The sequence below is a fragment of the Pinus tabuliformis genome, chromosome 8 (genome assembly GCF_031772625.1).
Source record: "Pinus tabuliformis cultivar Carrire ecotype Pingquan chromosome 8, CPIR1, whole genome shotgun sequence".
NCBI lineage: Eukaryota > Viridiplantae > Streptophyta > Pinopsida > Pinales > Pinaceae > Pinus > Pinus tabuliformis.
In genome coordinates, this window is record NC_142294.1 from 1805452480 (window position 1) to 1805467390 (window position 14911).

Sequence of the window (14911 nt, forward strand, 5' to 3'; positions counted from 1 at the left end):
TCAAAGCAGAGGCAGAGGACAATCTTCAGGAAGAGGAAGAGATTTAAGTCAAATTGTGTGTCGACGATGTAACAAAGTTGGCCATTATGCTGAAGATTGTCGAACATCACTTAATAAAATTCCCAAGTTTCAGCAGCATTAAGCACAATTTGCAAATGATCAAGATGAAGATAACTCAGAATATGTTTTTACTTCCTCACCAACATCACAAATTTCATCTCATCTTAGAAGTGACTATGAAGATTCCTGGATCTTGGATTCCAGGGAAACTCACCACATGACTTGTCGACGTGATTTTTTCTAGAATTTTCAAGATTGCCAACTTAATTCCATTTTTCTTGCTGATGATACAAAACATACTCCTTATGGAAAAGGAGTAGTAAAAGTTTTTCTCCCTGACATTGGAGAAAAAATGATTTCCAATGTATGGTATGTACCCAGTTTCAAGAAAAATTTGCTCTCTTTAGTCATGATTCGACAAGCAGGACATCAGGTGATTATGGAAGATGGTTTAGTGAAGATTAATTCAATGAAACAGAACTTGAAAACAGTCATGACAGGTTATGAAGATGGAAAACTGTTACGGATGAAAGGGACAGTTATTCCAAGGCATTCTGATTTTGCAGGGGCAGTGACTACAGGTATTTCACCTATGAGACTATGGCATGTAAGATATGGAAATTTGAATTTTGACAGTCTTTCTCAATTGCAGAAACAAGTAATGGTTAAAGGACTTCCCACATTCAAAAGGGAAAATGCAAAATGAGAAGCTTGCATTTATGGCAAACAAAATCGAGAAAGTTTTCCAACAAGTTCATGGCGTGCAAACAGGCGGCTACAACTAGTTCACAGTGATGTTTGTGGTCCACTACAAACTTCATTTGGTGGTTGCAAATATTTCTTACTATTCTTTGATGATTTCAGCAGAATGACTTGGGTTTACTTCTTGAAGAACAAGTCAGAAGCATTTGATAAGTTTAAAATTTTTCGCCAACTTGTTGAAAATGAAGTCGGAGAAAAGATAGGAACTCTCCGAACGGATAATGGGGGAGAATTCACTTCAAATGAATTCAAAACTTATTGCAGTGAAAATGGCATAAGACGACATCTCACTAATGTTTACACTCCACAGCAAAATGGAGTAGTCGAAAGAATGAATCGCACTTTGTTAGGCATGGCGAGATCCATGTTAACTTTCAAAAGGTTAAGTCCAACATATTGGGCAGAAGCAATCCATACAACTGTCTACTTAAGAAACAGATCTCCAACTACTTCTTTAGACGAAATCACACCTTATGAAGCTTGGTTTGGTTTCAAACCTCGAGTTAAACATCTTAGAGTTTTTGGGTCAGTGTGTTATGCCTTAGTTCCGAAAGAAAAACGAACTAAGCTTGACTCAAGAAGTTTAAAATGCACAATGATTGGCTATTCTGATGAGAAGAAAGGGTATCGTCTTTTGACCAATGGAAAATTCATTGTGAGCAGGGATGTCATTTTTTATGAAACAGAGAGTAAGAGTGCTGAAGAAATTGAAAATATTCTTCACAAATTAGAAACTAAGGGAAGTAAAAGAAATGGAAAAATGCAAATTCAACCAACTTCACCAAATTGGTATGAACTTGATTTTCCTTCCTCTGAAGATAAGTCATCGAGTCCATCTACGTCAACAACATCATCTGGGTCTTCTAGCAGTTCATCCGCATCTCCAAGCAGCAACAGTTCTTCTGACAGTGATTCTCCACATTCTTCACCTGAACGACGAACATCAGTTTATATTAATCCTCTTTACAATGATGGGGACTTTACAGAAGCACAAACAAGTGAGCACCAACTTCCGAAATGGGCAGTTCAACTTTTGAAAGATGTCAAGCGTGATGAACAGAATAAAACTGGCACCAGAAGGGCACATAGAAGTGAAGGAAATTTTGCCTTGATAGCAAATGATTTTACTGAACCTTCCACATACAAAGAGGCAGTAAAACATAAAGAATGGCAACAGGCTATGGTCGAAGAATATCAAGCAGTAATTGATAACAACACTTGGAAACTTGTTGATTGTCCAACAAATGTTAAACCCATAGGATGTAAATGGGTTTACAGAATTAAGTATAATCAGAAGGGTGAACTTGACAAGTATAAAGCATGACTTGTCGCAAAAGGTTTTGCACAGCAGGAAGGCATTGATTATGAAGAAACTTTTGCTCCAACAGCTAAATGGAACACCATCCGATTAACACTTGCATTGGCCGCTCAAAAAGGATGGCAAGTTCATCAAATGGATGTGAAAAGTGCTTTTCTCAACGGGGATTTACAGGAGGAAGTGTATATGACCCAACCACCAGGTTTTGAAGTTGAAGGACAAGAACATAAAGTCTGCAAATTGATCAAGGCTTTATATCATGGATTAAAACAAGCTCCCCGAGCTTGGTATGCAAATATGGATGAATACCTTAAGAAAGTTGGTTTTCAACGAAGTGAATCTGATGATACTTTGTATGTGCGACAAAAGGGAAAATATTTGGTAATTCTTGTTATGTATGTAGATGATTTGATCATCATTGGCAATCATGATGATCATATTGCACTGGTGAAAAAGGAGTTACATGCAGGTTTTAAGATGACAGATTTGGGATTACTTCACTACTATCTTGGAGTTGAAGTCTTCCAATGTCCAGATCATATTTTCATTTCTCAGAGTAAGTATGCAGCAGAGGTTCTTCAGCGTTTTGGCATGCAGGATTGCAAGCCCGTTCTTACCCCCATGGAGCAAAACTTGAAACTTTTAAAATTTGAAGGGGGGGAAAGGTGGACAGTACAACTTACAGACAGTTGATTGGCAGCTTGATTTATTTGACAAATACTCGTCTTGATCTATCTTATGCAGTCAATATTCTTTCACGTTTTATGCAGGAACCACGAGACAACCACTAGAATGCAGCCAAAAGAGTTCTTCGATATATCCAAGGAACAAAAGATTTTGGTCTTCTTTACACAAAGACTAAAAATTTTGTACTTGGTGGATATTCCGATGCCGACTTTGCTGGGAGTATTGATGATCGAGCATCAACATCAGGTTATTTAATGAATATGGGGTCAGCAGCAGTATCTTGGAGTTGTAAGAAACAAGCTACAGTGGCCACTTATTCAGCAGAAGGAGAGTACATTTCATCATGGGAAGCAGCATGTGAAATTGTTTGGTTGCGCAGAATTTTGCAGGACTTGGGCATTTCTCAGGCAGAAGCTACATCATTATTCATTAACAGCCAGTCAGCCATCAAACTTGCCAAGAACCCAGTTTTTGATTCAAAGCCAAAGCATGTGGACACCAAGTATCATCATATCAGATCTCTCATTGCCAAAGATGTCCTCAAGCCAGTTTATTGTCCTTTCGAAGATCAGATCTCCGACATTTTCATGAAACCGCTTGGCAGAATAAAATTTACTAAGTTCAGGGATGAACTTGGTATCTGTTGTAATGTATATTTGGATCATAGGGGGGAATGTTAGATGATCCAAAAATAATTTATTATCATAGGTTATAAAATTGAAATAAAATAATTATTAATTTAAGAAATTAAATTAATAATTATTATTCTAAATGATTAATTAATGGAGACAATTAGAAATTAGTATATTGTTGTAACAAGATATGGCTCTCCAAATGTGTCGTATCTTAGGCTCTATTTTAGGAGATTAGTTAGCTAGTTGGTTTGAATAGCATTTAATGTAAATGGACACTTTCTATTTAATAAGTGATCCATAATTAGAGGTAGTTAGGACATGGAGCTTATAAATAGCTCATTGCAAGAGTGTTTGGTTGTTCGGGTGTAAACTCTTGCAAAATCAATTATGTAATTGTTTTTTTTTCTGATTAATAAAATTACCTGTCTGAGGACACTTCTGCCATTACTATCAGAGTGGTCTGCTTTTTCTCTTTTTTTCTTTGCATGTCTTGAACGAGGTCGGGATATAAGGAGTTAGGGTTTGAACTGGTCGAACCTTTGCAAGACCAGCCACGCAAATGCTGATGGCCTCCCATGGTAGATGAGAAGAAAGACAAGGGGGCAGGAGATCCTATCAAAATCTTGCTCAAAGAAGCCATCGAGCGACAACGAAATGCGATGATGGACAACTTTGCCCAGATCCTTCTATAGCTACCCAAAAGCAATGCATCGGCTTCCAACAACTACTTTGGAAACACCACACCCTTTAAGGTACAAGTTAATTTTGAAATCCCCATATTCGAGGGTCAGATAGACGCAGATGCTGTAGACAAATGGTTAAATCTGCTAGAGGGTTATTTTTCTGTTCATGAATTTTCGAGTCGGGAAAAGATTGTTTTTGCTCTTCTTAGAGCAGCCCCCCACGTCAAGGACTGGTGGGAAACCTACTGCGAGCAAAAGAATGAAAACACTGGCTCACTATTTTCAACCGCACCCACCTGGAATTCATTCTGGGATGCCATCAAGGAGTAGTACTACCCAATCAGAAGCTATGAAGATGAATACATAAAGTGGACCACGCTGCAGCAAGGAAGGGACCAAGACGTGCCAGAGTTCACCAATATTTTCCATACCCTTCGTACAAAGTTGGGTATCAAGGATTCAGAGCAGCATTTGATACTCAAATACCGTGGCTACCTACACAAGTACATCCAAGAAGAAATAGAATTTCTAAACATCTCCTCGCTCGGCATAGCATACTGATATGCCATCAAGGTCGAGCACAAGTTTAAACAAAAGAAGTGAGACTTTGGATTTGCGAATCCGAAGCAAGGGAAAGGTGCCCCTAAACCATAGAACAAAGGACAAAGCCAAGGCACGGTAGCCCAAGACAACCCGCCAAATTTGCAAGCAAAGAACAACGCTGCGAAGCCAAAAAAGGACACGAGAAAATGGTGTGAGTTCCATAAGAGCTCCACTCACAACACAAGTGAGTGTCGGGTCAAGCAGTCACTGGTGGATGAGCTAAAGCTTTCAGAATCAGATGCATGTTCCGACTCTGAGTCAGAACCCGACAAGGGGAATGATAAATGGAAGCAGATCATTGATGCATATCCCAACGCCACTGTTGCTACTGCCAAGATCCAAAAAAATGAACCCAAAGATCCAGAGGAGGAGGAGCGTCTCTTCCACTCCCAGATGTGGGTAAAGGGCTCCCCGCTATAGTTCATTGTTGATAGTGGGAGCCAAAAGAACCTCATTTCGGTAGAGGTCATGAAGCAGTTGGGCTTACTGACCACATCACATCCACAACCGTACACCATCGGGTGGCTTCACCAAGGACATGATCTTCGCATGAGCCAGCAGTGTCACCTTCCATACAACATCAAGCCCTTCACGGATGAGGTATTGTGTGACATTGCTCCCCTTGAAGTTTGTGATTTATTATTAGGACAACCACTTGTGGAAGTGACATGTTGTGTATGAATCAAGGCCCTGTGTTGTTATTATTACATTGGGAAATAAGTTGTACAGGATACAATAGGTAGCACCACCTACCGCCATCTCTTTTATTACTACAAAACAATGCAGTAAGCTCATTTCCAAAACCGGGAAATTTGTTTTCATGATGATATGCCCTCAAGGAAAGAAGAAGACGGTGGCCATGGCCTCTAGACAGGGCCTCTTTGCACGAAAACTACAGATGGACAAGGTCGTGGAGGAGTACGAGGACATATTCACCTCCCCCGCAGGGGTTCCTCTGCACTGTCAGGTCAAGCACTCCATTGATCTCACCCCAGATGCACCACTACCTAATGGACCAATTTATCTACACTCTATTCTGGATAACGATGAAATCAAGAGGTAGATTCAGGAGCTGCTACAGAAAGGTCACATCCGTCTGAGTTAATCGCCTTGGGGGAGCTTGATCGTGTTGGTACAGAAGAAGGATGGGACTTGGAGACTCTGTATTGACTATCAGGCGCTGAATAAGATCACTGTTCGTAATAGGTACCTGATCCCGCGGATTGATGACCTCCTGGACCAATTAAAGGGGGCAAAATATTTCAGCAAGATCGATCTGAAGTCAGGATATCACCAAGTACCAATCGAACCCTCTGATGTGTGGAAGACTACTTCAAAGCCAAGGAAGGCCTTTTCGAATGGTTGGTTATGCCTTTCAGATTGACGAATGCTCCTGCAACCTTCATGAGGCTAATGGATGACATCTTTCAACCATTCACCAACTCATTTGTAGTGGTATACTTGGATGACATTTTGATCTTCAGCCAGAGTTGGGAAGAGCACCTCCACTACATCCGACAGGTTTTCTAAACACTGCGGCAACACAAGTTATGTGCTAATTTGGAGAAATGCACTTTTGGCGTGACCCAAATTTAGTATCTGGGATACATTATTGATGAACAGGGGGTGCATGTGGATCCAGCCAAAATCCAAGTCTTTTGGGAATGGCCATCTCCAACCACTCTGATAGAGCTCCGCAGCTTTCTAGGTCTTTCTAACTTCTACCGTAGGTTCATGTTGGGGTTTTCTCATATCACTTGACCCTTGAGTCAAGTCACCAAGGGAGGAGCGAAAGAAAAATTCTTTTGGTATAAATCTCAACAGAAGGCATTCATAGAGTTGAAAGATCACCTCTGCATGGCACCAATGCTTGCGTTACCAGATTTACAATAACCATTTCAGGTCGAGACAGATGCTTCTGACTATGCTATTGGGGCAGTCCTTACTCAACACGGGAATCTAGTGGCATATCACAGTGAAACACTTTCAAACACAGTTCGGAAGTATCCCACTTATGATAAAGAGATGTATTCCATTGTGTAGGCCTACCGACAATGGAAGCATTACATTTTGGGGAAGGAAATGGTCATCCACACAGACCACCGACCCCTGCAGTTCATACAGACCCAAGGGAAATTGTAGAATGATCGCCATCAGAAGTGGTATACATACCTGCAATAGTTTCATTTGAATATCAAGTATAAGAAGGGCAGCACCAATAATGTTGCAGATTGCCTCAATCGACCACCGATCATGGTGTTAACCACTGTGCTCAACTCTTGCGAGAATGAAACTTCTGATTGGCTACTTCTCTACAAAAGCGACTCAAAATTTGGCCACACATACCAGACACTCTTGGAGGGTCGACATGTTTTAGATTTTCACCTCTAGGATGCCCTGTTATGCCACCTGGGTCACCTTTGTGTTCATTCAAGCGAGCATGCCAAGATGATTTGGGAAGCACAATACAATCACTCTGTTGGGCATTTCGGGGTCGAGAAAATGGTGGCAGTACTGCAAAAGTATTTCTATTCACCGAATCTTCGACAAGATGTTGGGAAGTACATCAGATCATGTACTTCCTGTGCCATTGCCAAACCGAGCATCAAGAAGAAAGACCTCTATACCTCACTGCCTACCCCTAATCGACCTTGGGAATCCATCTCCATGGATTACATCTCAGGCCTTCCTTCCACTAAGCATGGAAATGACTGTGTTTTTGTGGTCGTTGACAAGTTCTCAAAGATGTCCATTATGGCAGCCTGCAAGAAGAATATCACAGTAGAAGCCACTGCTAAACTCTTCTTTGAACGAGTGTGGGTGCACTTTGGGATCTCACAGTCTATCATCTCAGATCGGGATAGTTAGTTCCTCAGTACATTTTGGTCCAGGCTTTGGTCAATGCTCACCAAACTCACTAAATCCACAACCTTCCATCCTCAAACTGATGTCCTAACAGAGGTTGTCAACAGGATGATTGTACACATTCTGTGCATGTACAACTCAAAGCATCCACGCACATGGGATGAGAGCCTCCCCTATGTTTAACACAGCTACAACCGAGCTCTTCATAGCTCGACTGGCCACAACCCTTTTCAGGTGGGCTTGGGATTCTAGCCATTATGCCCCATTGATGTGGCCATGCCACTTGCAGCTACTCACACAGATTCGACTCATGTCTAGTCTGAAACAGACAAGGAAACTAGCTTCATTGAGTGCATCCAACATATTCGCCAGCAGGTCCATGACATTATGGAGAAATCAAATGCCAAGTACAAGCAGCGACATGATCAACATAGGGTGCCACACAAGTTTCAGGTGGGCGACAATGTTTGGTTGCATTTGCAAAAGGAACAACTTATTGAGACCACTCCGATATGGTCCTTACACCATTACTAAGACTGTGAGAGACAATGCATTTGAGCTCAGCATTCCCCCATTCCTTGGACTGCACCCAGTGTTCAATGTGGACCGCCTTCGACCATACTTTCCACCATTGCTAGACACATCCGACATTGTAGAACAGCTCACACCCACAGAATTAAATCCAGATTGCATGGAACAAGCTACAACTGATCGGATCATGGACACACAGATCAGGAACACTCACCAATAGAATATCCAACTGTATCGAGTTGTCAAAGCAGGCCAACTCCTTCACCAGGGCAAGTGGCTCATCAGGGACCAAGTTCAGCAAAAGTTTCCTCATCTCATGGAGGAACTCAACGCAATGGGGACCATTGCTTCCTAAGGGGTGAGGAATGATCCATGTGGATATTGGTGTCCACCTATCAAGTCCACCTAGACCCCCACCATTATTTTTCTCAGCATTTTCAGTTTCCTTAATTGTAGCACAACTTACTATTTTTAGCAGTTTTTCGGGTCCTGAACTTCTGGAGCCATTTTGAGGCCCTAAATGACGTTTTTTTGGGAAATCTGGGGGCAAAATGGGTCCACAGACTAATTTTGCCCTTCCCAAAGTGGTAGTTTTTGGATAGATATTTCTAACGAGCTATTGTACGTGTCGAAAGAAGATCGTATGCCAAAGTTACGACCCTGGGAAGTTGATGCACCAATTTACCCAAACGGGGCCCATAGTTTGGTGTTTCATCTTCTAGGGTTAGGTTTTGGAATGTTAAGGGTTTTCCATTGTTCCTCAACAATAAATAGGCCTTTGAGCCTCATTATAACACAGTTCAAAGGCATGTAGCCACCACATCTCTTCTCAGAGATAAGCTACCATTGCCCTAGCTGGTTTATTTCCATTACTATTTGTAAGCATATTTCAGTATTTTACATTAATGAAACGAAGTATTATTTACGATGCATATCTATGTTTATGGTTATCTCTATAATTTTTTGTGTTCCTATTTAAGTCTGGATCATCTTTGTAACAGGAGTGTCGTATTGTTCATTCTGATTTTATAACGCATTGTTGTTCCTTTAAATCATCAATGTAACATTACTGTTCTTTAGAGAATGCTATCACTGTTCAATTACAGAGTAACTGGGTTGTAATATTCTTAAGTTGGTATTACTATATTCGTCTATGGTTTATAATTAATTACGATTGCTGTTCAATTGACATTGCTATTCCATTATGAAATGCGATCGTTATCCTCTATAACTAAGATTAATATTTGTGGTATCAGAGTCAGATTACTGTTTCTCTCAATATTAAGGTGTGCTGTGTGTGTTATTTATTTCGGTTTACTGAACATTCACAATTGGCTCTAAGTGTTGTTCTACATTTCATTGCTAATTGGTTGCCATTTTATTTCTATTTGTTGACCGATTTATTCTTAGAGTAAAGATTGCTCTCTGGTTTCTGTAGGATACGATTGCTGCACTTATTCCTGTAGATTAAAGTGTTGTTGTTTATCAGAATTAGTTGTTGTTACATTTTCTAGTTCTTGTTCCATTTCTTAGTTGTTGTTCCATTTCCTAGTTGATGTTCCATTTCCTAGTTGATGTTCCATTTCCTATTATTTGCATTCTCATTGCTTTGGTGTGCAGAATGATCTGAAACTGTAGTGAGCGTTGACATTTGTTGTCTAGTTCCTAGGTTGATGATCTGTTTATCTTCAGTTACATCAGTTTACAAAGGGATGAATTATTGTTACTGGACCCTTGACTGATAAATTGCTTGGTTTTCTGAATGCATGATTTAGGTTTTAAAGTGATTTGTTGTAAGTAGATCTTGTTTTAAGCATCCGTTTACTCTTTTATTTTGAGCACTGTAATACTAGCATTACTATGACAAATGACAGCCTCAAACTGAGTACACTCTTTGAAACAACACATCATTCCTGGATTGAGAATTTAATGTGAGGTAATTAGAGGTGAAAAAGACCCTTTTTACGGCTCGACAATAGGACTGTTACAAATTTCCCCATACAATTCCTCAAAAGGAATCATCCTCAATGACTCCTGCTAATTGTTGTTGTATGTGAACTCTACCAAGGGGAGATAATCTTCCCACTTCCACTGTTGATGCATCACATACATCCTTAAAATGTCTTCTAGTATGCTGTTGAACCTCTGTATCTGTCCATTTTTCCGCGGATGATAAGTTGTGCTAAAGGCGAACTCTGTGCCCAAACCTACAAATAACTCCTTCCAAAACTTGGAAGTGAACTTCACATCCCTGATTGACACAATATTCTTTAGAAAACCATGCAACCCGGCCACTTGTCTAATTAATACTAGTGCCACATCGCTAGCTAAGAATGTAGACTTCACTGGAATGAAGTGTGCAACCTTCATCAATCTATCCACAACAACCATGATGGAATCATGTTGCCTCACTGTCTTAGGAAACCATGTGATGAAGTCCATGGAAATGACCTCCCATTTCCACCCTCAAATCATGATTGGCTATAGCAATCCACATCGATGTTTACACTCTACTTTCACTCACTGATAGTCAAACCACTTCGCCACAAACTATGCAACATCCCTCTTCAATTTTGGCCAATAGTAAAATTTCTTCACTGCAGTCAACACCTTCTGATAACTTGGGTTACCCGAATAAGGTTTCGCATGAAATTCGCTCAATATTACCTTCTTGATCTTACTACTATCTAGCACATATGTCTTGTCTTTGAATCTGACCAATCCATCAGTTATAAGATAATAATCCATACCCTGTGCACCTACACTTGTACCTGTGCCTGTAAATGTACTACCATCTGTACCTGTACCTATTCCTGCACATCTACCTTCACCTGTACCTATCCATGTACCAACACCCTGCCGTAACCTATGCACAATCACCATATACCTAACATATTCCTGATCTGCCTGCAAGATCATATCCTATAAGTTTGTCCCATAGGAGTTCATATCTTCCAAGTTATTTATATGTACTTGTCTACTGAGAGCATCTACGACCATGTTCTCTTTACCTTTGATATACCTCCTATCTAAATGAAACTCACTGATCATGACCAACCATCTAGCCTGCCCGGTGTCCATATTTCGGTGATCAAATAAATACCTCAACCCAATATGATCACTCATAAGTATAAACCTCGTGCCAAGAAAACAATGCCTCCACATATTCGATCCATATATGATCCCCGCTAACTCCAAATCATGCATTGTGTATTTTTTCTCCTGCTCATTTAGTTTTAAGGACTAACAACATACCACCTATCCATCCCGCATAAGGACTCCACCAAGTCCTCTCTTGCAAGCATCTATGCATACCATAAATTCTTTGTTCGAATTTGCAATCTGTATCATTGATGCATGTGTGAACAACTACTTAAGCTCCTCAAAGTTAGCCTCACACTCTTCTTTCCATTAAAACTTCTTACCTTTCCTCTACAATGATGTAATAAGATAATAAATCTACAAGAAGTTCCTGATGAACCTCTTATAATAGCTGAGGAGACCCATGAAAGATCTCACCTCATCCACACTCTTAGGAGCTACCCGCTCCATGATGGCCTTTATCTTCTTTGGATCTACTGCAATGCCCTTCTTGGAGACAACATGTCCCAAGTATTATACCTCACTCTAAAAGAAGCTAAACTTGCTGAGCTTAACATACAATTGATGCTCTCTCAAGAATCTCAACACTGTTGCTAAATACTCAACATGATCTTCCTCATTTTTAGGATATACAAGTATCTCATCAGTGAACACAATAACAAAATTATCCAAATAAAGACACAACAACCTATTAATCAAGCACACGAATTTCCTTGGAGCATGAGTTAAGACAAATTGAACAACAATCATCTCATATTGTCCATAAATGGTCCTGAATGCATTCTTGTGAACTTCCTCCTCTTTGATGCATACCTGATGATATTTGCATCTCTTATAAATCTTCAAGAACACTATTGCTCCCTCCAGCTAATCAAATAATTCACCAACCCTCGGAAAAGGGTACTTGTTCTTAATGGTCACTTTTTTCAACTTCCTGTAGTAAATGCATAATCTAAAAGTACCATATTTCTTCTTCACAAATAGCATCGATGTGCCCCAAGGTGATACACTTGGCCTAATGTATCCCTTGTCCAACATTTCCTTCAACTTCAAAATTAATTCGACCAACTTAGGTGAGCTCATCATGTGAGGTGCTTTAGATGTTAGAGTTGCCCCTAGCACTAACTCAAGAGAAAAGTCTACATTCCTGTGAGATGGAAATTTTGTAATGTCCTAAGGAAATACATCCTGAAACTGCTGTAAAATTGGGTACCTTCTCAACAAATCTGCGTCCTCAACCTCCTTACTATTATCACTAGAAATGTGTACTACAAATAGCATGCATCCCTTCCCATGGATAAACTTTGCTTGCATAGTTGTACCCATCCTAATTGATGTGGATTTCTTCTTACCCTGCAAAATTCTTGGTTCCTCATTATCAACAACATACGTAATGGCTTTGTCATAAAAATCAACCTTGGTTCTATGAAGATACAACCAATCCATGCCCAACAACATACTGTATGATCCCAACGGTAATACATTTAGATGTGTTGTGGTAGGAATACCATTTAAGTCAATATGAGGAATGGTCTACCCTACATCCCCAACAATATACACCTCTTATGCACTGTATATCTTAGGCCTACCACCCTGATGTTATGAAAAATATCTCCTAAGGTGTTCCTCACCATATGTTCAACACTCCAATTGACCAGTTCCCTCACATCTATGTTGTTGCTACAGTGGCCCATGTTCCCATATAGTTGCATTAAGATTCTTTTATGGTGCCATATTTTCTTTTCCATCGGCATTATGAGGCCTTGTTCTCTTAGGCTGCCATTTACCTTTACCTTTGTCCTATTCCTTCCATCCTTTCTAAGATTCATTCTTGTTCTTTGACTATTCATAGTAATGCTTCGATTTCTCAATGAATTCCTCAAGTGATTGAGGCTCATCATATTCAATGTGATCTCTAAATACTAATGGAAAACCATAGAAAATGACTGAACTTTAACTTTCTCATAAGTAAGATACGGTATATACCTCAATTTCTCTAGAAACTTGGTCGTGTACTCCTCATTGATCATTGACCCCATCTCTAGCTTAGAAAATTCTTTGGCCTTCCTGTCATAGTACCTTTCTCACAAGTACTTCTTCCTAAAAATCCTCTTGAACTCCCACCAACTCAAGTCATCTATTCTAATATCTCTGAACTACTTAACATGTTCCCATGAGATTTATTCTTTAATTTTTAGTTTGAAGATAGCTATTATGGCCTTCATGTTATCTGTGTAGTCATGCAATTCAAATAATTTGTTCATCCTAAGTATCCAAGCTTCTGCATGTTCTGGCTTCTTCACATCTCCATCAAAAGTAGGTGGTTTTTCTTTCTTGAATTCATCGGCAAGTATCCAATATCGCTTCTCCTATAAGGATGATAACGATGATGATCATGATGTCTATCAAAACTAGAACTAGAATAATACTTGTAATCATTACCCCTCGTATCTAGAGTGAAGAACAACCTTCCATCTCTTGCTCGTCAAATATATCCAACCCGTGTCTACCAGGAGACATACTGCCATATGCCCCATTAGTTTTATCCTGCTATGCATGGCTGATTTGAAGTGGCCCTTGTCATTTCAATTCTAGCAGACTCTAAAGAAGTATTGCATTACCATTTTCTTACCTCTCTTGTTCCTATTGTTGGGTACTAAGTTGTTCCTAAGGAATCAACTCAATCCTCTCTCCATTAATCTATCAACTTGAGGTTGGCCCTTTTATTGCAAGGTTTTCAACATATTATATGCATGGATACACCTTTAAATTACAAGAGCATGTGTAAGACTACTACAAAGCAGATGCTAAAGAGGAATTCTTGTAGAAAAGAGTAAATCTTATCAAACAATAACAAGAGTAAATTACTTATACATAAATCATAAACTATCTCGAAGGAGGATGCCAATTTCTATCAAACCACTATTCCTTATCACAAATCAAAGCTTCAGGATATATGATGATTTTCAAAAAGAATTTACTAATTGCTACAAGTACTCCGAAATTCTAACAATAAACGGGAAATCACTTTGTTAGGAGGTAGTTCTATAATTTCACATAGCTAGATTGTTACATAGGAAGACCTCATTAAATTGAATAATTAACCTTAAGCATGCATATAGCTAAATCACATAACTAATTAGAAAATTTAGGAATTCACACAATGTTGTTGGAAATAATACTGAGAGGGGGTGGGGGGGTGAATCAGTATTAGCAAATCAAGAAATTTTCATTTCCATATTCAGATTTATATATGCTACTTCAATGGAGGAAACCCACGTGTACACACAACTATGTTTAAGGCAACTAGCATATATCCAACAAACTTATGATTCAGTTAATTCATCATATGTTGATCTCTAATCAGTGCATCAGTAGTTCATTAACCATATAAATAGTAACTAGTTGTAGTAAATATAGAATATACCATCATACATAAGAAACACACATGAACACCAAGATTTAAGGTGGAAACCCAATGTGGGACAAAACGCACCTGTTGTTGTCTTCTTTTAATATAAGAAAAACCTGTTTACAATCTTGTACTAGTCCAGACTCATACCAGTACATAGGCATCCACCTGTAGAAGGCTACAACCTTCTCTCTTTCTCTATCTTCTATTGGAGGGGAGCTACAACCCCCTAGATCTTGTACTAGCCGATATG